General features: G+C 51.4%; 1 protein-coding gene across 2 annotated transcripts in view; it reads right to left on the reverse strand.

Annotated features, from left to right (window-relative positions):
* The window catches only part of Evi5 (ecotropic viral integration site 5), a 227066-nt gene that overhangs the window by 152557 nt on the left and 51159 nt on the right, over positions 1-23350 (reverse strand). For both annotated transcript variants that reach the window (XR_013311273.1, XM_077649323.1), the window contains exon 2: positions 8553-8720. The gene's annotated coding sequence lies outside the window, so the exon portion shown is untranslated. The remainder of the gene's footprint in view (positions 1-8552; positions 8721-23350) is intronic.

Here is a 23350-nt window from a genome sequence, read left to right on the forward strand (position 1 = left end):
GCTAAACCGAAAAACGCTCAAATTCCGCGCCAATGAGACTACGTTCAAATTAATGCGTTCCTGTGCGCCCCGGACAGCTTCTGATTGCGCGACTTTCCAGGGGTAGAGCGCTCAAGTTCAAGGGCGGCCACACACATGGGGTCTCCGAGTGCAAGGCGCCCGAATGAACCGCGAAAGCGGCGGCCCAGTCGTGGTCGCTGTTCAGCGCGCACGGTTGATCGGTGACGTATACAGTAGTGGCTAGAGACCGCAACCGCTGGGTTGGAACTGCGCAGTGGGCGCTGGGCGTCTGGAGGCAGCCGCGCCGGCTCTGCGCACACAAGTCGGACGCGTAACCAGAGCGCATCGCAGGCTGTGGCAGTTCGAGGTCGCACGGCCGACAAGAAAAAGCTTCGACGACGTCGAGAAACCGCCCCCCACGCCGATTCGCGCTCTGCGGGCTGCGTCGATCGGGGCCGCCTCCTGTGAAAGCAACACTTCTGGACGCTTTCCATTTCAGCCGCCGCCTGACAACGCCGTCTTCGCAGTACACCCACGCGCACATGCACAAATGGCCGATCTACGAGACACGGGCATAAAAAAAAATAACAGTTCAGCACACATTCACGAGGCTGTCTTGCGAGGAAAAGTGAGCTGAGCTTGAGTTCCACAGCCTCAAATACTGCTCTCTTCCCAGATGCGCGTGTGCAGGCCTGTAGAAAACCTTCCTGCCGAATGAATGCATCGCAGTGCCCAACACGACTTTATAAAGTAGCATACAACTTTTAAAAACAGCGGTTGGTAACAGTGGGCCAAGGTTACCAACCGCGGTTACCAACGGTTACCAACAGTGGGCCAATGATAGCTTTTTGAGCTTATAATTTCAACTCCGACTATCTTCTTGTTTAGCTAACAAGAAGAGCTGTAAACACGGTGTACTTTTTTGTCACGGAGGAATTCTGTTCGGCGGTCGTGAATGTGGTCGGAGCTTCACTGCAGACTTGAGTTGTATCCGACTATATAGCTGCGTTTCGCGAGGTTTCCAATGCTATGACAAGTCTCAGTCCGTGTTCCTTCTAGGCGCTCTAGAGAGTGCAGCATACGAAGCGAACGCAAGTTAACTCTGTTACGCGCTACTGGAAAACAAAATCAGTCGGTAAAAAACAAAAGCAAGCACCAACCACAAAGAACCCGCGCAATCATGCGGCTCCAACCAAGGCGAGGCAACCCTCCATTCACTGCCGCATTTATAGAAATTTTCTCGGATAAAATAATGCGGAACCCCATTTTTTTTTTTTTTTTTTGCCGCAGAGAGACTCAACTCACCTCTCTAACCGCCCCTTCAAGAGACACCCACAAATCCACCCCTGCCAATAAACAACGATGAAAAGATTAAGCACTGCATAAAGTCCGACCCTTTTAATGCGTGGAAAGATGTAACTGATTCTTCTGTCAACCATAAACAAACCCGTGAACGTACGATTAATTGCAACCCCCCCCCCCCCCCCCATTCGATATAACGGGGCGAGCAGCAGTGTGCAGGCACCAACAGCTACGCAGAGGAACCGGCCTAGCATTTTAACATTCCTGAATTAAACAAGCAGCTGCGTTTACAGACGATGACGCTACATGGGCAGGTGCGAATGAAGGCACGTACAGGGTGCGTCAAAAGTTCCCAGGTCACAGGGTCTGCTTCTTCTGAGCCGTGTATATTGGGGCACACTCGAACCTCAAAATCTCCGCAGAAGGTGGGGGGAAGTATCTGTACATCACCTCTGCGAGCCTCGGTATCGCTACCACAGGCGTCTTCAGTGCCAGAACACACTCGGCTAAAAAGCAGAACTTGCGCCCCGGGAACTTTTCACTCACCCTGCATGTACGCACAAACAGCGCCGCTTTCAACGCGCACTGCGCTCACGGAGCTCGAGCTTTTCCGATTCCAGTGACCACGCACGCACGCGCTCCGCCAGCCTCCCTCCCAAAACGCAGGTCAACGTTGACTTTTTACAAGCTAGGCATCCCGCGCGAACAGCGCCGTGCCCACGATGGCTAATAATAATAATAATAATAATAATAATAATAATAATAATAATAATAATAATAATAATAATAATAGGTTTTTGGAGGGAAAGGAAATGGCGCAGTATCTGTCTCATATATCGTTGGACACCTGAACCGCGCCGTAAGGGAAGGGATATGGGAGGGAGTGAAAGAAGAAAGGAAGAAGGAGGTGCCGTAGTGGAGGGCTCCGGAATAATTTCGACCACCTGGGGATCTTTAACGTGCACTGACATCGCACAGCACACGGGCGCCTTGGCGTTTCGCCTCCATAAAAACGCAGCCGCCGCGGTCGGGTTCGAACCCGGGAACTCTGACCGCTCATTAAGCGCTGCATGGTGCGCTCCGCATCACCAAGTCCCTCTGAGGATCGGTCGCAGCGAGTTAGGCTTACCGCGTTACTGCGCAGACCCCGCTGGCTCCAGCGGATGCTGCTCGCAAATGGCGGCGCCCCATGCGCCGCAAGGCAACGGTCCGTGGTGCCCCACGCACAAGAAAGAAGGACGAAGGCGACCACTCACCACAGCCCGCGGGGGATACTACGTCGAGAGAGAGCCGACAGCTCCACGCGCGGCTGGAAGTCACAGCGGCGCTTTCTAATTAGCCGTTACAAATGAGATTTCAGAGCGCAGCGCGCGCGCCCGTAGGCTGGCCGAGACAGTTCGAGTAAGGGAGAGGGGACGCCTCGCGGCTTCATCAATTAGTGTACGTCGGGGAGTGCCAGGGCCCTCGGGGCTCCATCGACACGGAAGGCAGGCGGCGAAAGGATGACGCGCACACAACGAGCAAGCGGCGAGCTTTGGCTGGGCACCGCGTACACCTGGGCGCTGTGTGCACGCCCACGAAGAGATGCGAGCGAAACGGGCAGGCCCTGGGGGTCTGAGATGGTCGGGATGTGTCTGCGGGTTCTCGAACCGCGGCTATGCAGATGTGAAGGCCGACATCGTGCGATGCCACAGAACGCACCCTGCTGCGCGGGGATATTGAAAAAGGTAGTGCGCGAACGGCGGCGGCCCTGTCGTATTCAGCAACCATAGGTGGGCAGCATGCGCACGCTCGATCATCACCGCGGCAGCGCGCTTAAAAGCGAGGCGACAGCGACCATTCGCTACGCTGTGCGCTTCCGCAGCTGAGTAACCAACGGCATTAGAATTACACGACACGAATTATACACGTAGTGTGACAGCGACTGAGCCTTTCCATTCCCCATAAACCTATTATTATTATTATTATTATTATTATTATTATTATTATTAATATCATCATCATTATTATTATTATTATAACCCCTCCGTCTACGCTGCAGCACGGGGCTGACCAATGAGCAATAACGGTGCTAATGTAGTAGCTCGTGCCATATGTCCTCGTGTTCGCAAACTTATTCGCGGCAAAATCATAAGGCACACTACCATGCACCTCAGAAGGCTGCAGAGTGTTATGCCCTGAAGGGTTTACGTCCCGCAGTTACTGCACGGTGAACAGCGAGAGACGCCATACTGCGGGGGGGGGGGGGGGGGGGGGTCGGATCAACTTCTACCAGTCGCGGTTCTTTTAACGTGCACCGACATCGCACAGCACACGGGCGTCTTTTGCGTGTCGCCCCCAGACAAGTGCGGCCGCTAAGGCTTCGATCCCACTATCGTGGGTTCAGCGTTCGAATGCCACAGCGACTATTGAGTCGAGAGGCTTCCATATTCTCAATTGCTATCGAAATCGACGGAGATGTGCCGCTGCTGCATGGCACGCGGCAAACTTAGTCGCCGTCGAGAGTTTCCATCACCTTACACCAGGGTGTTGTGGCGCCACCGTCGCCACCAATAATTTTGCTGGCATGCTAAGCTTAAGCTGAAAAGGTTATAACAAAATGTTTATTGGTTACAGTAACACCAATCACTCTTGAAATGAACTTCGTTGTCTTGAACAAGGTAGCTGTTGTAGCATTCATGGACTTTTGAAGAAGCTGGCGTTGGTTGTTTTTGTGCCGCTGGCAGCCAAGACATCACGCTTGCCGCAGTGTTTTGCAGCCAGGCCTGTCTTTTTTTTCTCTGCAAAATAAGCGGTGTATTTCAAACTCGCATGTTTTTCAGAGATAACACTGCAATGGTTTTATTTCCCAAGCGTTGCCGTGTGCGCTCCGCGTCCGATAGTGCACGGAGCCTCCGCTCGAAGGCCCTCGAGACCTCGATAGAGTTCCGCCGTGCTCCGTTGACTCGATGGCCGTCGGAGCCGCCCGTGTAGCAGCGCTCGATTGGCCTTTGAGTCGATAGACTATCGGTTCGAGGGCCTTCGAAATGACCGTGCGGCAGGGGTGAAAGCCCCCAGCGGGTCACAACGAAAAACGCTTTTATGGTGGCCAGTAGGAAGCAGAAAACTAAATTTGTTTTGTTTGTTGCATACGTATTCCACCTTGACAAGAGCACTCAGTTCTTGGTCATTCCTTCCAGAAGACGTTACATATGACCGATACCGCTGACATCGCTTCGGGAGCGTGTCCCGTACGCTAATCGCTTTGGATCGACAAAACGGAACGAGCGGCTCACAATGTGAGGAGTGATCGGAAAGACTGTAGCACTCTCCAACTCAGCGAGCAGAGCGCGAGAGAACTGCAAGGCGCTGAACCACAGTCGGCCGGTCTTGCACGCGCCGACACGCCCCAGACGGACCAGACCACGCAAGCAGTGCTCGAGAAACTTACCCTGTGCACGCCCAGTCTTTACGCACGACTCTTATCTCCACAAACGCTTTATTTTTTTTTTCTTTTCGCCCTCGGCGCGAAGAATAAACCGCTCCCAACCGGGGCGCACCTTCGTGCTAAGCAGCCGCGAAGCGACCCCCTCGTCGTCGAACACTCCGAGCGAATCTCGAGCGGGAGCAGTAACAAACAGGGCGTCGGGCAAAGCAGACCGGGGAGCGCCGCGCGGCTGCTCCGCAAAAAGCGCCATCTTCGCAGGCGCGACGCGAGGATGCCACGCACCGCCGTCTTCCTCGCGGACACCGCACACGGCGGCGCGAGACAGGCGGCGATGATTAACTCGTCTCTCCTTTTTTGTTTTTTTTTTTCCACGAAGCTCTTCCTTCGGCGCTCGTTTCGAGAAAAACGAGAAGAAAAGCTCCTGTCTCGCCGAAACGGGAAAGGATAGCGATGGGGCACAGAGAGAGAGAGAGAGAGAGAGAGAGAAAGCGCCAAGCTAGGGGAGACTGGGGCCGCGTGCGCAAACAGCGCCAGCAACAACGGGGGAAGCAACGCGCGTGCAGCGACAGCGGAGGGTATCACGCAGAAAGCAGCGGCGCATGCACGCTGCTCGCCATACACGTGCAGCCCACACGCGCCGCGGGTGGGCGCACTCGGCTGTAGACGCAGATAAACGCTGGGCTTCGGGAGCAACATATCGTGGTCGAAAAATCTAAGGAGGCGTCATCAACGACAAAAACTTCACACTTAGCGCCCAACATTGCAACGCTAGCACGCCTCTTCGCGTCGGCTACACACGCGCCCGAAAAGTTGTTCGCGGACAACGAAAAATGTAACCAGAGGGTTCAATAACTGCGAGTCTGACAAAGGCAGTCTGGTGCGACGAAGTGCAAGTACCGTGGTCTCCAACGTCTATTAGGATACGCGGCGCAGTCATGTGCCTTACAGTCAGTCAGTCAGTTATAGCTGGACGCAGTTTCCGCATCGTTGCACGCTGTGTGAAACGCTGCACGTGTACGGACTGTAACGACACTCAGAGAAAATCGAAGAACAATTTCCTCAGCTTAGCCGCTCGGTTCTTCTCGCTAAAATTTTCGACAGAGGCGGCATTAGGCGGTATTTTTGTTTTATACTAAGTCAAAACGCGGGGGAATTCCCTGACTCGGGGAGAATTACACGGAAGTCCACATCGTATGCAGCAGTGTCTACAAAAAAAAAAAAAGAAAAACAACGTTGGCAGCGCCAGCTCTTGTCGGCGGCGGAATGATAAAAGCGGACGAACGCGATACGCGCAACACACTGGCCCCCAAACCTCCCGAACGAGACGTGGGTTCGGCTGTTGCGAAAGCATCGTTTTCGGCCCGACACCGGCGCGTACGATGCCGTCTATCGATTAACTCTCCCCCGATTCAGGCAAGTCACCCAGATGTAGTGTAAAAGAAAACCACCTCTGGCCAACTTTGAGCGCATACACATGCCAGCAGTTTAGCCCCGATAGGATTTTTCTTCCATTTTATCTCAGCGACGCAACAAGACGGACACTGTCCACATTATGTAAGAGCTGCGGATTTGCAGCCATTCCATTCCACGGCACAGTGGCCCGTGTGCGTATACGTCCAAAAACATTCGCTTCCATTCGAAGGCCCGCTCAGAAGTATCGATTTCCTGACGCTGTCCGCCACCGATCGCAACGGGAAGTCGTGGCCGACAAGCATTTCACCAAAGAGCCAGCACGCTGGACTAAAACGTGCGCCAAGAGTCGACGGAGCGAGGCACAAAGTCTCTCACTCCACTCGACGCATCTGATTTCCGCTGCGCCATAGCAGCAGCAGGCAAATCGATACCGTGCCCCGTCCACGTGCTTCCGCGCAGAGAGTGGAACTGTCCTTCCATTACGTTCCCGCAGCCTGTCGAGGCGCACACGACCGCAGGAGCTGTTCTGATTCGGGGACCGGAAGAACATATGGAGCGGCTTCGGGAAGAAGAGCTGCTCCATTTATTCAGGAGGTGCTGGCTCCGAACTGAGACCCTGGGCGGACTGAAATGAGGCTGGAGATCGGGCAAGCAACCGCTACCGGTCCCCACTCCAGGCGTGTTCGAACGCTGCGCTCCACGAGAGGCGCCGAATCATGGCAGGGGAAATGGACGAAGTAGCCCCCACACGCACATACGCGGTCTGCAAATACGAGGTTACTGAACTGTACACGGATAAGAGGCACACGGAATGAAGGACAGCTGCGTACAGATTCGCGCGCGTATGCGGAGGAGCCTCCAAAAAAGACACACAGGCCCGGGGCAATGCGAAGGAGAGAGTGGTGCGGCTGGAGTTAAAGGAGTCGGTCCCCTCGAGGTGCCAAGGCGGCGGTCGACCGCTGGCATGGAGGGATCAGGACGGGGTGGGCTCAAGAGGCCGCTCGGAGGAAGGACACGTCAGCTCTGCTCTCCAGCAGCCGCGAACTTCCATCGCCGAGAGGCCTGCGCTTCGCCGTCTTCGAGGCGCGCCTCTCGCTGCGGTGGCGCGAAAGATGATTACACACAGGGGAACGCTGCGCCACAGAAACAAGGACGCTCCTCTCGCAGAGCCCAATAAAGGAAGCGCATGGCCATTATCTCCGTCTTTCGAGGGGCTTGCGCAACTTCCAGAGACGACAGGTGGAACGCGAACACTCAGCCGCCACGCTGCGCAAACTGTTTGTCAACGGTGATGGCAGGCGACGCGTGAAAGGGCTTGGGGCTGCTCTCTCTAGGTGACCTGCTCTGGGGGGGGGGGGGGGGGGGGGGGGGGGGGGCACAAAACTCCCCGCTCCTGTGTGTCGCATGTCAACATTTAGGCGACAGTTTAGCCGCCGCTCTTGAAGCAGTTTATTTGGCTCCCTCTGGCGGCTGCTTGTGCAGCATCGCAGAAATATAGTTCTCGTTTGCGAACATCTCTGCGGTAGCTGCATTGCAGGAAATTAAACAGTCAGAGCGGCGGTGCGGACGACACACATAATGCAGGCATCACAGCGCAAGCCGGTTGGTCGTGACCTACATGTACAGGTGCGCACAAAAGTTTGCGGAACACGAAAACTGCACAAAGCCTAATTACTGCGCAGCGTAAGCACGCACCCATGTACTGAAGGGTGTGCTTTGTGGGTCCCAGTGCGGCCTGCACATTACACCTCTCAGTGCCTGGATGCATGTCTAGCCAGCGAAGAAATTGGTGATTTTTGTGATTTCGGCGTCGCCGAAAACTATTGTGGGCACCTGTACGCAATTCTTGTTCGTGCCTCCCTTATTTTTTTTTTTTGCCAATGCTGAAAATCTGGACCACCATCTGACATTTAAGAAGGCTCACACGGAAACATTTCAATCAGCACAAAATGGACACAACACAGCCGAAAATGAGGAGAGAGAACAACACGGGCGTTGTCTCTGGGTTCCTTCCTTGTTTTTGTTGTGTTAGCCTTCCCGCGCAGTTACAAGTGTCAGTTAATTGACTTCAGCGCTTCGCAAGTTCCCGGCTTTTCTTGCCAGGAAAAAAAAAAAAAATCAAAGGTCCAAGAAATTAACGGAAGCACGTGAGTGAGGATCGCTGCTCAGGCCCATACACCGTCGGCCGAGACGCTGCACATTTATGTGACGACGGAGCAAAAAGGCAGCGGCGGCTGAGCCCATTGGCCGACACCACGTATAATGGCGTACACTGCGCTCGCGGCTCAAAACAGAGCGTGCTGCGGTGGCCCGAACGAGGCGACCCAGCATACGCCTACTTCTGAAGGTCGACAGCTGAAAACGAGAAATGCGTTGGGGCTTCTGCATATGCCGCCAGCAGGATACTCACGGTGGTTCCTGGCGGCGTGCAGTCACGTGGAAGCCAGGCACGGAACGAGAGGCGACCACAGCCTAGGGGCCGAGCGCCGTCATCTCGGCCCAACGACGCCACTCAAGCTGCATAGGAGCCAGCGGGGACGACGAAGCCGCTCGCACACCGGGCGCTCCCCACTGCAGGCTGAAACGACAAAATACATATACTGTATATGAGCCACCATCGCGGCACAAAAAAACGGCTGGAAGGGGTAGCGCACACATGCGACTAGAGTTGTCGCACAGTGTTTAACAAACAAATGGAAGTTCGCGGCAGCCGGACTCGCCTGGAGGTAGAAAGTAGGCTTAGCGCCCGCGGGAAAACATGGAAGCAAAAGTTTTCAAAGCAGTTTTCCGACGTCACTGTGCACCTATATGACGTCGTCCCACATGCCATGGACAAAGACTAAGTTCATCTTACAACAGATTCTGAAGTTCAGTGAAGCGTCATTTCGGAGGTGACGCATTTTAAAAACACCGCGAAACGTGCGCATGGTAGTCGGCCGCCGCTGGGACTATACGAGGCGGTTGCGCGGCCCATCGAAACACATGCAAGCAAAAACTTATATTTCTCGTTTCACAGAGTACACCGATGGAGGCGGCCGTTCGCTAACGGTTGGCGGGTGCTTTGAAGAAGAGTGTGACGAACTATGTTACGTCATTTCGAAGCTATCTTTGTAAAACGCGCCGATATATGTATGTTAAAGGCGCCTCTGTCAGCTGGGTGTTTCCCGAAATCGCGCAAGCCTCTAGTAGTCTGACATTTCTGCCGCGCACGGCGCATTCCCTCGCAAATAGTGCCGTTAGAAAGATAGCAAGGTTTACATTGAAGGTAGTAGTAGTAGTAGTAGTAGTAGTAGTAGTAGTAGTAGTAGTAGTTTATTAAAATAATAAAAAGGGAAGATAAGATTTTGCTAGCCTTGGCATCCGCCATCGATACTGAAGCACCTGAGCTAATAATAATTGGTTTTTGGGGAAAGGAAATGGCGCAGTATCTGTCTCATATATCTTTGGGACACCTGAACCGCGCCGTAAGGGAAGAGATAAAGGAATAATAATAATAATAATAATAATTGGTTTTTGGGGAAAGGAAATGGCGCAGTATCTGTCTCCTATATATTTGGACACCTGAACCGCGCCGTAAGGGAAGGGATAAAGGAGTAATAATAATAATAATAATTGGTTTTTGGGGAAAGGAAATGGCGCAGTATCTGTCTCATATATCTTTGGACACCTGAACCGCGCCGTAAGGAAGGGATAAAGGAGAGAGTGAAAGAAGAAAGGGAGAGAGAGGTGCCGTAGTAGAGGGCTCCGGAATAATTTAGACCACCTGGGTGATCTTTAACGTGCACTGACATCGCACAGCACACGGGCGCCTTAGCGTTTTTCCTCCATAAAAACGCAGCTGCCGCGGTCGGGTTCGAACCCGGAACTCCGGATCAGTAGCCGAGCGCCCTAACCGCTGAGCCACCGCGGCGGGTATAAAAGGAGGGAGTGAAAGAAGAAGAGACAATGAGATGCCGTAGATGGAAGGCTCCAGAATAATTTCGACCACTAGGGGATCTTTAACGTGCACTGACATCGCACAGCACACGGGGTCTTTGCGTTTCTCCTCCATCGAAACACAGCCGCCGCAGGTGGCCGAAATTATTCCGGAGCCTACGGTACGTCTTCTCTCTTCTTTCACTCCGCCTCTCCTACTTTCCGTTGCGGCGCATTTTTTGGGTGTACACCCCACATGTGAGACAATTAATACGGTCATTTCCTTTCCTCAAAAACCAATTTTTTCACCATCGTTTAAATATCAGCAACACCGTGCCAGAAGAAAAAAACAGCGAAAACTGCTCATCAAGAAGAAAATAACACAGTAACGGCCCTCTTCGCTTACGTTGAAATGAAATTTTAAAGTGAAAGCTTTACTAATCACTTGCACAACCTGGACACATTTCTTCTTGTGTAAATAGTTTGTACATATTACTTCTCCCCCCTATCCTCTCTTCCTGTCCCCTCACCTCTTTCATTTCCATTTCTCTCCATTCTGCCTCGCTGTCCTTTATTTCCGCTGCCCCAGCTCAAGGTGCTTCAGTATCGATGGCAGATGCCGGGGCTAGCAAAAATCTTTTCCTTCCTTTTTACTATTATTTTAATAAAACCACTACCACCACCACCATGGCGGTGCTCCGAGGAGGCACATGACGTCACAACGCGCCTCCTCGCCGCGGAGCCGAACAGGCCGGGCCGGCGGCGGCTGGCGCACTCGGCGCGAATAAACACATGCTCCAAGTCTCCGCCAGTGCGGTCAGAGTGCGCCCGAAGCGGCCGAACGCGTCGGCGGTCAGGCGCAGATGGAGTACAGAGGGTCTCGCTTTGGCCGACGTGACGTCGCCGTGCAGCGCGCGTTAAGCGCTCGAGTATAAACGCGTCTTAACAGAGCCTGCGCTTAGCCGCTAACCAACGTATTCGGTGGCGGCATCTATGGGAGCCACTGAAACCCCCGCACATTCACTGAAAAAAAAAAAAAACCTGTGCCGAGGCTCGGAATCGAAAGGGCCTTTGGCGTTCCGAGGCGGAGACGCTACCACTCCGCCACGACGGCTCAAGCTATAACCATGAATAAAGGCACATCTAGCGAATTCACTCTTCCGATGCAGAGTCGCCGCGCTTTCCACACCATAAGAACTACAATTAACCATAATTTCATTTGTAGCATATGAGCATGCTCGAGAAGCACGACCTTCAGGCTTGCTTACTTCTTTTTTGCATCACATCAAAGGAAATGCTTATGAAAACTAGATACACGACTTGGCACACATTAGGGAATTGCACACTCTGCGATAACTGCGACTAAAATACGACATATGATTCTTGGAAGTTAAAGGTCAGTTCCCCGTTTATTTTAACTCGATTCAGCTCAACTGCAAATAGTCCCTTAAACCACTTCGGCCAGTTAGGCACTTCCCCCGAGTTGAATTCCTAATCTGGTGTTGACACGTTATGCACAACCGCAAAAATTTCTCCTTTCATCAAAGTCATCATCACTTAGAGAGGAAGCTGCGTTGGTCACCATTTCGTCAACAAAATATTTACTGAAGGCACATAGGTCCACACAGTCGGCAGTAAACAAGCAGAAAAGGACTTACGAGGCTCAAGTGACAGCTGCCATGTACATAGATGTTTTCACACAGGTACACAGTGCCGCCGGCACACCATCGCAATCGAGCACACACAGTCACAAAAGCGTGACCAACGTGACCTTTCGAAACCGTGTCCTGGGCAATTACGAAACCTCTTGACGACATGAGCAAACAATAAGCACTCGCAGCTCCGAACGTGCGTCCGTGTGTAGTGGATTTCAAGGAAATAACGAAAATGCAAAATTAAAAACTCTTTCGATGGTTTGGTTTATGGGGGTTTAGCGTCCCAAAAGCGACTCGGGCTATGAGAGACGCCGTAGTGAAGGGCTCCGGAAATTTCGACCACCTGGGGTTCTTTAACGTGCACTGACATCGCACAGTACACGGGCCTCTAGAATTTCGCCTCGATCGAAATTCGACCGCCGCGGCCGGGATCGAACCCGCGTCTTTTGGGCGGCAGCCAAGCGCCGTAGCCACTCAGCCACCGCGGCGTCTACTCTTACTATGGTTCAGAGAGCAGCTACGGAGCTCATGTGAAAGTTTAAAGCACGATATCGTCCACCAGGAACACGAAAAGTACTCAGAATGCGCACCCGAGTCGAGCTCAAGTAGTCCGCGGGCTGCCAGAGGCGAAAAACGAACGCACTGCTATAGCGATGCGGGCAGCTTTCGGGCTACCCGAGAAAATCGTACGCTGGACTGAATCCGGAGTGTCCCGGGACGCAAATCGAATGCGCCCACACCAACACTACGTAGGCTTAAGATCGGCATCGCAGTTGCTATGACACCGAGCGATGCACAACCGCGTGCCCGTTAGGTCCGGCCTTCTATGGTGGCACGAGCCACCATGCTGGCTACCTTGGTAGTGTGTCGTCATCGGCAGAGAGCACACATTTTCTCAGTATTTACTGAAATTTCTAGCGCGCTTCGCCATGCCTGGCGCTCTTGCAATAAGCAGTCATGTTTTGTGACGCCAGCTGTTTATTGTGTGCCCCATGGCATAAAATTTTTTTGCTAAATTGGCTTGGAAAACTTTTAGTTATGTCCAAGAACACTTGCGCATATCGTTAGTCTTTTCTGCTCAACTTGGCCGGCACAGCTTGCTTTTAGTTGGGTTTGTGTGCAGTCTGCGAGCATCCGGTTTTCTTACGTCAATATGGGACTTTAATATGGGACTTCCCTCTATGCAGAGGACGACACATATTCTGAATTCCGCGCCCTGAGTGTGGCAGTGCGGAAAAATCAAAAGAAAGAAACGGTAATCGTGCATTCTTGGTTAGGTTGCATATGACGCGGCCTATTGCTGCAGTGCCGCTTGTCTGCTGTAGGCTATACACAGGAGTTAGCTATATATGTAATTAAGAAATTAATGTGTGTAGGCCCAGCTAATCCAGGATTATTTAAAGCGAAAGTTGTCGGCTTCAGTGTTCATTGGCGTTGACTATGTTCTAGATGGCATTGAGGAAAGGAAGGGCGCATAACTGGCACTCTGGATACGCGGACACTTCATTCGTGCTTTGATACATGTGGCGGTGATGAGAGAGAGAGATGTGGCATGAATGCATTAGCGCTGACAGCGTTGTGGCTGACATGCCACAACACTGCAGCAACAGGCAGGCCGCGGCGTTCATTTGGTGATCAATCTCTCGCGATCAACCATTAACTGCATGCCACCTCCCAGGGTGGCAGGGAGGGCGCGCTGCCTACCCAGTGTGCGGAACGCAATCAAAGCAGGCGGACACCTACGCCACGTACATGAGAGCCTGACCGCCCACCGCGGTGGCTCAGTGGTTAGGGCGCTCGTCTACTGACCCTGAGTTCCCGGGTTCGAACCCGACCGCGGCGGCTGCGTTTTTATGGAGGAAAAACGCTGAGGCGCCCGTGTGCTTATGCGATGTCAGTGCACGTTAAAGATCCCCAGGTGGTATAAATTATTCCGCAGCCCTCCACTACGGCACCTCTTTTTTCCTTTCGTTATTTTACTCCCTCCTTTATCCCTTCTCCTACGGCGCGGTTCAGGTGTCCGCCGATATGTGAGACAGATACTGCACCATTTCCTCTCCCCCAAAACAATTTTCGATGGAGGCGAAACGCTTAGGCGCCCGTGTGCTTATGCGATGTCAGTGCACGTTAAAGATCCTCAGGCGGTATATATTATTCCGGAGCCCTCCACTACGGCACCTTTCTTCTTTCACTCCCTCCTTTATCCCTTCCCTTACGGTGCGGTTCTGGTGTCCGCCGATGTGTGAGACAGATACTGCGTCATTTCCTTTCCCCAAACACCAATTTTCATTTTAATTTCTTCTGGAATAGTGACCTAAAAACACAGCGCCACTTTGCACTCGAAATAAAACAAAAAATACGCACGTAAATTCCTACTTTACATAGGAAAGCAGAAACGTTCAAACGAGCTATTATATGCTATGTCAGATACAAAATGTGTACACGTTAATTATTCAGTGAAGAGAGTATACCGTGCAGGCTGGCAGCGAGACGAGAGTATAGACGGACCCCTGAAAGACGGGAAGCCGAGTAACGAGCGCAAAACAATTGACGCGCCGCTTGTTTCGTGCTGTAGACCGGCCACGCGTCGTCGCTTCGCCCGCGTCGTTAAATTTTTGACAAAAAAAAAAAAGGAAGTGCAAATTACGTGACCGCGGGAGCTTTCAGCGACGATTGCAACGTCCCGCCTAATGTGTCCGCCGCATACAGACAGCCGGTGTACAGCAGTACACCACCGTAGCAACATAAAATGGAGGCCGCGGGTGCATGCTGCGCCGCACTGATTCCCGCTTTCGCAAGAGCAGCACTGCAGCCGAGGCCCCATAGGCCAACACGGAAGATGTCGGCGCATGCACATCTCGCTCACGCCCATAGCAGCCGCCGGAAGTGAGGCCGGCGCTACACTGCCGCCCCAGGAATAAGAGAGGGGGGGGGCACCGGCGGAGCAAGCGAGGTGCGGGCGACACTGGCGGACGAAGCGGGCGTTCATTAGCAGACAATGGCTCCTCGGAGCCGTCGATGGGGAACGCGTGGCCGCCCCATTGTCTTCCCCCATCCGCCGCGTGCATTAGACGCCGCACGCGTGTACGGCGCGTAAATTACCCGATCACGTGTTGCCGTCGGCGCCTTTCTCCTCCTTTTCGACATTCCGGAGGAAAGCGAAAGCAGGTGGCCTACGGGAAAGCAGAAAACGAAGAGAGAGAGAGAGAGAAACGGGGAGGCTGGCGAAGAGATCCACGCTGGCGTCACGCGGGGCACTGAAACGCTGCTCTGTAATGCGAAAGCCCTGAGGGTAAAATAAATGAAAATGAAATGGGTGGCGTGGAGTGGATACTCGCCGCCGAGTATACTGGACGGTCAGTTAATTAAATGCGGTGCGGGAATCGTGACCATTGTGCAGCCATCTTTCGGACTGTAGCCTGCATGAGCTTGGGAGCTGTAGCTTCTGGAATCCGAAAAAAATCGGCATTCAGAGCTGTCCCCCGCCTGAGGAGGGACTTCAGTCCTGCCATGTTTCAGAAAGGCTTTTTGCCTCTTCGCGACTGGGCAGCCCCGCATTTGATATCGTAGCAGACACATGACATTCAGAAAACATGTTTACAATTTTAAGACAGATCTGCCCAAGCCATGAAGGCCTGTAGGGCTGTACTCGGAAGTTGGTTAATGACAAAGATATCGCAAAACAGGCGTGACAAAACAAGCAAACAAGAATTACCTTAATACCAAAAGTAAACAAGAACAAAGAAACAGCTTAAAATACGGACATGACGGTTTTTAAGAAATGCTTTAATTGTGACAGCGAAGCAGCTGAAAAGACTGAATCAGGCAGAGGCATGCATGGTTCAAGTAAAACGATCAGATGTTTTGTTCACTGAAATATTTTCGCTCCCAAAATTCTTTGCAGGGCCGACTTGCGTTCCTGCTCTACACTTTGACATTATGAACCTTTTCCTTATAGATACAGCACTCACCGATTCCGCTTGCAGAATGTATTCAATAGGCCTGTTTGGTTTATGGGGGTTTAACGTCCCAAAGCGACTCAGGCTATGAGGGACGCCGTAGTGAAAGGCTCTGGATAATATCGACCACCTGGGGTTCTTTACCGTGCACTGACATCGCACAGTACACGGGCCTCTAGAATTTCGCCTCCATCGAAATTCGACCACCGCGGCCGGGATGGAACCCGCGTCTTTCGGGCCAGCAGCCGAGCGCCATAACCACTTAGCCACCGCGGCGGCTCAATAGGCCTGTGACTTCGTTCCTACTGCAGAGCGGACGTCATCAATTTCAACTTTTTTTTTTAAATATTGAAATGTACTCATTCATACATGACACTCGTAAAACTGTTTTTTTTTATATATATTTTTCCAAATATTGTAAAGAGTGTATAAAGCTCTCAGCAGTCCTTTCGCGCTATTGTCACCCTCTGTACTGTTCCCTGCTATCCTCTCGCTGTCCCTTTAATTACACCGGCCGCAACTCGGGTGCTGAAGATATCAGATAGCAATCGCCGCGGCTGGTAATATCTCTTCCTTCCTTTTTGTGGCAACAATCAACCGCAATTACTACTACTGGATTCTGCATTCTTACCTCCAATTGGAAGCAGACGGAGAGCTTGGGGAAATTGTTCAAAACGAGGGATGCGCGCTCTCCACTTAATTATACTCACGCCATCCACTAGCGTTGCCTGAAAAATTACGGCAGCCTATTCCCTGTTCACAACGGACTACCCGAACGAAAGTCTTTCATTTTTTCACACCTCATCAGCACAAACTGCGTCATATTTTCAGGTGAAACGCCGACTGGTTTCATTTACTAACGATTTCATCCTGCTTGAAGAGCAGATTCTACACTACGCATTTCGAGGTTCTGCTAGAGCTTTTGATGTTGTTGCCCGTCAACTACTTCGCCTGAAATTCAGCGAGTTGAACACTGACGTTACCATAGTTGCTTGGAAGATCACAGTTGGCAAACGTTAACACATGCGAGTCCTCGTCCCGTCCACTCGACTCTGTAGTGTGGCAAGGGAGAGTTCTTGGATACCAGGTTCAATAATTTTCATAAACGATTGGCTTAAATTCATTAAATCACCCATTCGACCCTTTGCTGATACAGTGGAACCGAACTAGAAGGCAATCTCGAAATAGGTCGATAATACGATACATAAAAATGGCAATAGATACATTTACCTGTAACCTAGAACCGAAAATACATTTCACCTACGCTTGTGACGCGCTTCTTGCATCAATGTGTCGCCCGCCGGCGCTCTGGCAGCGCACCTACCGCTTGGTAGGCGTATCTAGGCCTAACACGCTTCGCATCGAAGCAGCAGCGGACGGTGGTTTCGGACTTGCCACCGTAAGATATACAACCCTGGTGCCAGCATAGTATAAATAGAACAATGGCTCTTTAAAATTAAAGTACAGTCGCGAGTAAAAAAAGGTTAGCACACATGACCGAACACTGGAGCGCCGGAATGACAACGCGTGGCGCTGCGGGTGACGAAGAGGCTGATAACGAGAGCGCCGGGCCGTTCCCATTCTACAGTATTAGGGGGGTTCAGATGACTGTCGCGGCGCAGCAAAATTTATTTTTCTGTCCCGCCCTATCTCTTTTTTTAGCGCAGCCTTGCTCCCGCAGGCAACTGGTGAAGAATAGGATAGTTGTTCTTTCTGCTTGTTTAGCAGTTATTTTTGCGAGCAAACTCAGCCGCGCTGCGCTTGGCAACTGCTTGAACAGCTCTGCATCCAGGAGCTGCCATGACCTCCCAAGGGAGCAGATTTGAATATAATTGAAAACATATGGGGGTTAATGAAAAAGCGACTAGCTGTAAGGCAGCTGCACGAGTCATCGCCAGATATCCTTTGGGCGGCGGTTCAAGAGGAATGGAGCAGGCTCCAGGCTCTTCCTGACCTTGCAAGCAGCCTGTTTGACTCCTTCCCTGAGCGCCTTCAAAGCGTTGTGAGGGTCGGTGGGGCCTGTGCACGCCATTAGTGCAACGACGTGTTTGCTCTAGCACAACGACAGCTAGCTGGCTATCCTCCATATTTCTTTTGCTGAATTGATGGGATAGTGCTCCTTTTAATGATCTTACTACACTTTCCCAACAAAGTGACTTGTGTGAATTAGTTGCATAGGAAAAATAAACTCTATCTGTTTTTCGAGCTTGTGTAATACTCGCTAAAAGCAGCGCTATCATTTATTGTTCCCGCGAGTTCCTTTTGACAAACTATTACGGACATAAAAAAACAGTAATAAAAAAGGAGCCATCTTTGCTCATGACAACCGAGCCAAAATAAGTGCCGCATGCACAGTCACGTAGGGTCGGCACTCCGACGCTCGGGTGATGGCGCGATTGATAAAGCTTACTACCTGCCGTCCCCCCTCCCCCTGTGCTGCAAATATGGAAACGGCCCGATGGGCAGGTCTGCAAACCGCAGCGCCGCGCGGTGAGATATACAAATTCTGATCGCCAGTGATTTGCGCTAATATTTTTTACTCGCGACTGTACAGTTGTTTTCCGCGACGTGTTCCCCAGCGAAGCGAGCAAAGTATGCCAGGCAAGAGCTGTCGCCAGGCTTTAGTTAGATAACTTTCGCCGCATGACAGCTATGTGGCGTGCAAAATGAGTTTGGATGGATGAATGGAAGTTAGCAGCGCCCCATTGAAGCGGGTTACTTATAGCAGTGCTTAACTGCAGAAGAAAATGTTTTCGACAATGAAAAGAAAAAAACAAACGGAGGTTCAATGACAGAAACGACGACAAAGACCGAGTGGAGGTTGATTTCTAATAGGTGGGTTGCCCTGTTATCACTGGGCTGCTGAACAAAAGCTTCGGGAATCACGTGGTCTGCGTGTTGGCGACAGCGATATGGGAGTGCCACTGAATCGTCGCCACAGCCAGAAGATGACCGTGACCTTTACGCGACACTTATGCGCGGTTCATAGTGTGCTCACATGCAACGGAGAAACGTGCTTGACCAAGTAACTGCCCTATAAGCGGGTGATGTGAACAGCGCTACGCTAGCAGACGACGTGGAGCCTCCCAGTCTGCAGATTGCATGCATAAGGTAGCGTAGGGATATGCAAAAATGCACAACTTAAAACGGCACACCATCTCATCACGCCCCTAGCTTCCGCACTTTGTGTGAGATTAACTCCTGCTCGATAGGCAGTTAACTGCAGCGCACATGTCAAATATGCGTACCTTTTTCGGTTCAAACCGAATTTCAATAATTTTCCCCACAGTCTGCATTTCCATGCCAAGCCCCTCGGAGGACTACACTGAGAAGAACGGAAAGCTGGGCGAATTGGCGGCGTCTGTAGTTTATAGGGCAAACTTTGTAGGAGGATTAGGCGCGCACAGACTTAGGGCGGTGTTGTACACACTCCCTTCTGACGTCACAGACCGACGAAACCGAGACTCCCATAGAAAATCATAGCTGTAATACTCTACGATAAAAAAAGCAATGGCGTATATCCTCACAGCTCTGTTGCTGTTACCAGACTGCAAGTTACTACCATTAACACAAAAAAAGGAACAGAACCTGACAGCTCGGCTCCCTGGTGCTTTAACGTTTTTCAAATGAACCACGAAATAATGAAGCGTCGTCCCCCGTTTACCGTCCCGTCGGCTCCATCCACATCTGCGGCCACGAGCGTTTTGACACCTAACCTGCCACTACCTGTACCAAGCCACTGCACAATTCAGCGGGTCAAGTTGTAGCTTGCTGCACACCGCAAGCTACAACAGACGACCCTCTCATCAGCCAGACGACACGGTAAGGGCAAAAGTTCTGCACACGGGGAGGGGGCGTGATGTCTGCGCAGAGTCCCGAATGCGCACGCACGCACATACACGTCGAAAGTGCGGTAACGCGCATCCCTTCGTACATGGAAAACAATGTGGAAACAAACGGGAAAACAAGACTGAGCAAGCCACACGCACAGGCAATGCTCTAGCAACCATGAGTTTTAACCTTGGTCTGCGTAAAAAATAAATCAAAACAAGAAACGCCAGGGACAGAAAGGAAGGAATTCACATCCACGAACTTTTGCAAATATATAAAGACAAGGATACGAGGAAGAGATCTTACACACAGATTTCTTTTATTTTTGCATGGTACGCAGGGCCGGCCATGTTTACCAGCGCAAGACTGGTTCTGCTGCCCTTTCGCACTAACCCTGAGGCAGAGGCTTGCCACCTAACAAGGTGGCACTGTCTCTCTGTGTTGCTGCCAGGAAGAGAGAAAGGAAGGAAAGTGCACAGGCCTGCTCACTGGCCCAAGCCGAGCCACAATCGCTACCACGTGCAGATAATAGAAAGAGAGTTGAAAGATGGGATGGAAAGACAGGATAGTAAAGACGCGCTAAAGACAAGGTCGATCCCGGAGGCAGTGCAATACCGGGCCAACCGGTGGCGGGAGTGAAGCATCCTTCAAACTCTCCGCCACATTTGCAAAAATAAGTCCAATTGGACCCGTAAAAGATACTATACGGGGTCCGGACATTCGTGGCACCGAAAACGAGCCTTTCGCCTGCTTTCTGCACGAACCCTTCAATGTTATGAGGAATTTTTATGGAGGCAAAACGCTAAGGCGCCCGTGTGCTCTGCGATGTCAGTGCACGTTAAAGATCCCCAGGTGGTCGAAATTATTCCGGAGCCCTCCACTACGGAACCCCTTTCTTCTTTCACTCCCTCCCTTGTCCCTTCCCTTACGGCGCTGCTCAGGTGTACAACGATATATGAGACAGATATTGCGCCATTGCCTTTCTCTAAAACCAATTATTATTATTATTATTATTATTATTATTATTATTATTATTATTATTATTATTATTATTATTATTATTATTATTATTATATGAGGAATACGATGCACGTAACGAACCACATGTAGTGGTGATGCCTTGAATGGCTGAGAGAGTTGCCCGCTTCTACCTCTTCATTTGCAAAACTCACAAAACTCTGTCTCACGGAGGCTCCTCGCTTGGTTCAAAGCTCTCCCATCATCCAGACAGAAGTAGCGCGCGGTGCACTAGTGGAGGCGATAAAAAGGTCGCGAATTTTGGGGATGCGTACATTTTTTTTTTTTGCGCGTGTTTGTGGAAAACAGTGATGCACAAAAATGGCAGGACCCTCCGTGAATCTCCTCAGTGTGCATTATGTGATCTTGACTGCCAAGAACGACGGAACAAGCCCGCAGCGGTCCCCATGAAACGAACACCATTTTCGCCTCTATTGCGCCGTCTGCCGAGAAAAGGCAGCAACCGCGCTGGCGCGAAAAATAAATAACAGAACGCGCGATCTGTAAGACCCAGTCAAAATTCTGCTCTCCTTAAAAAACATTTTTTTTCTTCGCTCTCGACCCAGATTGAAGCAGTTCACAATAATTCCAGAGCCTGGCCTGCCCTTCGCAAAACGTTAAGTCTCTATACTCAGCACAGCTTTCGCTCATAAGACCGACCGGCGACTGGAAGAAACGTGGCGAGCTCAGAACATCCTCGTCTCCCCTAGGCAGCGCGGGCCGCGGCCTCCAAAGGCGCCTATGCGCGCTGTTTGTGCGGGGGCCGCTCATCCGGCGAGCGGCTTGATTAAGGAGAACGCTCCAATTAGGCCGCACGCCCCGCGCCGACAGCGAGGCGCCCCGCTCTTCCCGTCCGCAGCTGCAAGCAGAGCGCGACGGACGGCCCAAGGAGCAGCCCCGACGAGGCGTCGTCTCGGAGCACGGCAGATATTCGTGCGCGCAGCAAGTGTTCGCCTCGCGCGCGGGCAGGCAGGCACGCACGCACGCTGACGCCAACAGGCAGGCCTGTCGGGGACGCACAATATGCCGTGTACACAGTGCATACATGGACGCGCGAACACGATATTAACCGGGCGCACAGGCGAGAGAGAGAGAGAAAAAAAGAAAGAAAAACGCGGGCCATGCTTTCCTGCTTCCCAGGGCCGGGGCTTGCCAACGCCGCGTCACGACAGCGTCCATCAGCTCGCCCGTCGTGAGAGTCGACGGACGTGGGGACGCATATTAAAACCCTGCCCAGCGTCAGACTATTGGACGCAGCGCCAAGGGAGGCCACGACCGTGCCTGTTCCACGTCAGCACTCATCTCTTCCCGCGCAGGCCTTGCGGGGGCGAGAAAGTCAAGCCCTGAGCGCGCACGCTATAAGAGGGGGGCCCGCGCCAATCGCCGATGGCTGAAACATGCGCGAGTTGACAACGGTAACGGATCTACTGCTGGCAATAATGGGACGGATCGCGGTTGTCGCCCATGCTGACGGGCCTCGTCGCAAAAGTCGCTGCACTCAAGACTGGCCTGCAAATTGTTTACGTACTGTTATTATGTTATTACTACTTTTACTGTTCGCCAGAGGGGGGGTAGGCTGTTTTTCAACGACAGCCTAACTCACGCAAACAGGGAACTTTTCTGGGCAGTGCGGGCACGGGCAAAGGAACGGGGCTGTAAGTTTGCATGGACGAAGAACAGGAAAATGTTCGCCCAAAAAAAGCGGAGCGGTCTTGGGCTTACCGGAGAAGCACAGGAAGCGACTGCACTAAACCCGTGAACCCGAAAGCCGGTGTCGTTGACAGTTTCTCCTCCCCAAAAAATTGTTTTCAGGCTTCGGTTGGCGATACTTTTCGTGTACTCAATGTTAATGTCCGTAGCAAACGAAAGCATTGGGAATGCTCTCATGTGGAAACTCAGCTAGACCTTTTCGATACAATTCTTTCAACAAAAATTAGCAATCCTGACGATTCACTAGGTTTGTTTGCCCTAAAAGGATATCAGGCACCATTCGGCACGCGGCAAAGCAAGCGTGGAAGCGGGGTTGCTGTCCAAGTTGAATGATTCGTTCGAACACGCCGAATCTGTGGCTATATATACGAATAAGCACCAAGCACTTGTGTTGTTGGCAGTTTATAGGTCCCATTCGAGAAGTGCATTCTCATTCTTGGTTGAACTGAATAGGTCTTGAAAACTCTCAGCTCAGAGAAGTGGCTATGCTCTGAGGTTAGAGCAGTGGCTATGTCTTGCTGAAGATTTCAACACTGACACGCTGTCACCCACTAAGTCAGTCGTTTCAGATTACCTAACTATTCCACCATCCTACGGGATAGCGTGTACTATCTCTTCTCCCTCACGCGAAGAACTCATAAAAAATCGTAAAAAGGCCGCCTGCGACATCATGCATCCACCATACCAATGTACGTGTGCATAATTGTGATGTCTCGGTATGGGTGATAACAGAAGAGCTAGCCGACCATTCACGTCCAGCTTTCTCGAGCAAAAATTTTGAAAACAAGGAAAATTGTTAAGACACTGTTATGGAAATATTGAAAGTAATGGCCCATTATTCTGATATATAGCAAAATCTTTCTTTTTAAGCGTTTCCATCAATCGCATCGAACAGTTGAGACTGCCATAGAAAACCAATGGGGAATGCTTTTGACGATAGCAAAACAGTGAATAGAAAAAAAAATACAAAGCTGCCGTCGGATGATCTGCGATATATTGACTGTTATAGTGAAATCTTACATTGTATGAAAAAAGATTGCATTCATAAACGGTTTCCCGCTCAATAAGGCTTTTGACCAGAATTGCTGGGTATGAACTCCTATGATGCCAATCCCTCATTG

This window comes from Amblyomma americanum, chromosome 1, assembly GCF_052857255.1.
Source record: "Amblyomma americanum isolate KBUSLIRL-KWMA chromosome 1, ASM5285725v1, whole genome shotgun sequence".
In the NCBI taxonomy this organism is placed as follows: Eukaryota; Metazoa; Arthropoda; class Arachnida; order Ixodida; family Ixodidae; genus Amblyomma; species Amblyomma americanum.